Raw genomic sequence first — 4,431 nt, 5'->3', positions numbered from 1 at the left:
TTTGCTGTGCTTTTTAATGCTCTCGGCTGCTGTCATACTTTGTTTAACTTTGGGTTTTTATGTGAGATACTTCATTTTACAATCAAAAACTATTAATGCTACTTTTCTAGCCTTAAATGAAGGAAACACACACACACACACACACTGGAAAATATGCTAGGTACACGTGTTTGACTGTACAACTGTCTATAAACACAAATATCTTATCACACAAACACAAATGGTACCAAATGAATGCATTTAGGCATGTAGAGATGATCAAGATGACCTGCTGAAGTTTAAACGAAGCATCAGAAATGGGAAGAAAGAGCATTAAAGTGACTCTAAATGTGGCGTGGTTGTTGGTTTTAGAGGGGCTGATCTGAGTATTTTAGAAACTGCTGATCTGCTGGGATTTTCTCACACAACCATCTCTGGGGTTTACAGGAAAAAGTCTGAAAAACAAAATATCTAGTGAGCAGCAGTTTTCTGAGTGAAAATGCCTTGTTTATGCCACAGGTCAGAGGAGAATGGACACACTGATTTGAGCTGATAGGAAGGCATGGTGTGGATGTTATTTTACTTTGGCCCCATTATACTGTTAGGTAGACAGCTGCATTTAGTGGTGTAGGTTACCCTTTATGACCACAGTGTACCCATGTTCTCATGGCTGCTGCCAACACGATAATGCTCCATGTCACAAAGTTCAAATCATCTCAAACTGATTTCTTAAACATCAGTTCAGCGAGTTCACTCATGTTTGGGCTCCAATATCACTAGATCTCAATCCAACTGAGCAACTTTGGGATGTGGTGGAACAAGAGATTCTCATCATGAATGTGCAGATAAATAGATAAATGTGCAATGCTATCACGCAGATATAGACCAAAATCTCTGTGTCATGTTTCCAGCACCTTGTTGGATGTGTGGAACAGAGAATTAAGAGAGTTCTGAAGACAAAAAGGGGATCTATCCTGTATGATATGCCTGATAAAGTAGCCAGTGAATAAGTACTGCTAATCTTGATCCTACTAAAACTGATGTCCATCACCCAGCATGCTCAGTTGAAATAAAAAAAAGAAGTATTCATATGTTGGATTGTTAACATCGAGACATGTTTAGCATTTGCAATTATTTCAGGATAGTTATATAACTTTATTGTTACAATTAGGTCCTGTGTTTGTCAGCTTCTCCTCTTTTTTTCATCTTTTCCCCTCTAAGAAATGAGAGAAATGGTTCTCAGTGCCATACATTAGATGCACTAAAGTACTTTTTTACTGTGGAACGATATAATCTAATTTATTGCCGGAGCACTTCGCTTCTGAAGGATGACAAGCTCTCAAAAATCATGATCCCTTTTGCCCATCAAGTAATCTCAGGCTTTAAACAGTTTATGTCCTGATGATATCAGATCCAGCAGTATACAGGATCCACAGCGTGCTGGTGTTGACAAGCGCTCATTCATTTAAGCACAGAAAATGTTTCATCTTAAATTCATGATTACACTGAGTGGCAGTTCTCTGCTGACTGACAGATAATGCTTGATACTTTTACACTGGTGGTGTCTGCACTGGTTAAGGCAAAAGATAAGCGAATCAGGAGGCCCGCACTGTGTTTGGCATGGCGTGTCTGCAGTGTTTGACGAGCCTTTTATCCTCAGCCCGAAGCTGACTCAGACTGGAACACGTGTCTGTCTGTGGATCTCTGCCTACCTGCCTCTGCCACTATTTGCCTGTTTCTCTGTCCAGCTGTCTGCAGGTGGCTGCTTTTAATTCTTCAGATGAATCCCAGAATGCATTTAGGAAAAACTGATTAATTAAACTAAATTATAAATTAGTGTCACACTGAGATAATAATCTACTGAAGGGGGGGGATCAAGTGGTATGCGCGTGTATGTTATTTAGCTCTCTTCTAACAAGCTGTGTAAGAGCCGGTGATTCTTATATGTATTATGTCAAAATTGGCCTCACTGAAAACACGTTAATCAACACTGCACGTGTGAAGCACTGTCACTGAAAGAGCATGAACTTAAACAAATGCACTGGGGAACAGTAAGTGATTTTTCTGCTATGCTAGGCTAGTTTTTATCTCACAGGGAGGTTTCCAGCACCCTTGCGACAGTTTACATGCTCTATTTACATAAACTATGCCACAGGCACTCTGGGTGTGGGCTGGCACACAGACATATTGGACACTGCCGAAGAGGGGGGTGATGATAAATGATTTATAATTCTGCATTATAAATGGATTACCACAGGGGTGTCAAAACTAACCTTTCTCTTCATTTTTCACAATCAAATCATGTGACGCCAATTTTCCTGCAGCAGTGAAGCCCAGTTCTCAAGAGGGAGATACATATTTAAAGAAAGTGAAAGCTTCTAAATGTCTTCCTCTTTTTTTAAACTGTGACTGAAAGAATAATGTCTTCATTCCCAAAGCAAATTCAAATGAGCTTTTACTATCTTACTGCAGGAGCCATAGAGCACAGATCCTCTGGGAAAGCTCTATACCAGGTGTGTCAAACATAAGGCCCAGGGCCCAAAATTGGACATTTCCCACTGAACAGCTATGATAAATGTAAAGGAGGACTTTTAACTATATTTTCATGTGTTTTACAGCTTTTCCTGCTACTAAGGACCTCCCCATTGCCTTTCAAACTACACCAAAGTAATTAACCAACAGATCAACAACTAAATAACAGAAACCATCCCGAATTTTCTCTGAATTAAAAAAATCTTTCTGTTGTATTATTACAGGGCAATCCAGGCAATAAGCTTCTGCCGTTTTAAATATTTACTTCCTGCAATTAAAGCCAAACAGTCATGGAAACAGATTGCTTTCATTTAGTAGAGTAGCATTTCTTATTCATACAGAAAAACTGAGTCATGCTGTGGAAATTGCACTTCTTTTCTTTATATTAAGGTATCTCAGGGATTAAATGTGCAGTTAAACTTTTTTACACTGACAGAAAGGGGAGTTTCATCGGTCTCTGCCATTCAGGTTGAAAGTGGGCTGTATGAGGTCCACCATGTAAAATGAGTTTGGCATCCCTGGTCTATACTCCGAGGTGCGTTTTGGCTAACAGTGTGGGACAAGGGTAAAGCAATTACTTATGAATCATGAGGCACACGTAGAATCAGAAATAATCCTGTTATGTTTAATCCTCTTATGGTAGTTTGCATTGCTGTAACTTGCAAATGAATTTAGCAGCAATATACTAAATTGGACAAAGTCTATCTTTTTTTTCAAACTTTTATTTGTGTGTTCAACTTTCATAATTATTATCGCCTCCTGCTATCACCAGGTCTGTGATATTACTGTAGCGTTTGTTTTCTTTAAGGCATCGTGGGAGCTTGAGCACTTATTTACTTCACCAGCAGCAACACAACAGAATAATATTAACCTAAATACGCCGGATATCTGCATTTTGTCTTTTCACCAGGAGAGGGAGTGGTGGTTCTACTGCAAACGGCGTACAAAGGCCTCGCTTGTGCCTTCAGCAGTCAACTGGATTGGAGTGGCTGAGCTGCAGGATCCAGTGAGCTTACATTTGTGCTTTGAGGGCAAAACATGGGAGCACTGCACTGGGAAAATGAGGGGGTGCTGAGCTCAAGATGTGACAGGTATTTCCATTACCAAGACTCATACTCAGTGGAACCAACAAGTCACCAAACACTAGAGTCATTTTACTTCCCGATGAGAGCTAATTGCATTTAAACAGTTTGCTTTTGGCAAACATTGCTTAAATTTTCTCCCTGCCTGTTTCACGCCCTCTGTTCTGTCTCTCGCTCTCTATTTTTTCCATCACTGCCTGTCAAGAAGTATCAGGAAATAGAAGCTTGAAGCAGCCCTCTGCAGCCCTCTATTAATGTCAGTTAAACTCCATACCTGTGCCACCATATGGATCCTTGTCACCTGCTCAGTCATCATACTTCCCAATCTGATTAACCCTTTGAGTGGGTGGCAACAGCAGACAAGGGTGGCTATCCACGTAGAGCTCATCACCCTTCTATATACAAACACACACACAAAGCTCACAGAACCCTTAGGTGGTCTTAATCATCCAGAAGGAGATGCTCTCCTGCCAAAGTCACTTATCATTCCCACATGCCGGTTGCCATGGCGACACCTCATACATCAATCAAAGCTGCTGGGGAGTGCGTTGGTTGCTGAGTGCTATAAACAATATTTTAAGCCCTAGTAAGGCGATGACAAGGAAGACAAATTACTCCTCCATCAGATATCGCTTTCTCCGCCGGCTTCGTGTGGGTCCGGTTATCGTCACAGGTCATGTTCTCCACCGACCCAGGCTTTTACAGCCCCTGATTTGTTTTTGGAGTTTTCGGTTTATTTTTTCTTCTTCTCCAGCATATTATAAAGCTGTTCTGTGTAGCATGCAGCTTTGCGATTGCCAAAAGAAGGAGGCACATTCTTCAAACAACTTTCGCACAG

This window comes from Simochromis diagramma, unplaced genomic scaffold, assembly GCF_900408965.1.
Source record: "Simochromis diagramma unplaced genomic scaffold, fSimDia1.1 OVJJ01000753.1, whole genome shotgun sequence".
Classification (NCBI taxonomy): Eukaryota; Metazoa; Chordata; class Actinopteri; order Cichliformes; family Cichlidae; genus Simochromis; species Simochromis diagramma.
This window is presented reverse-complemented; position numbering follows the sequence as displayed.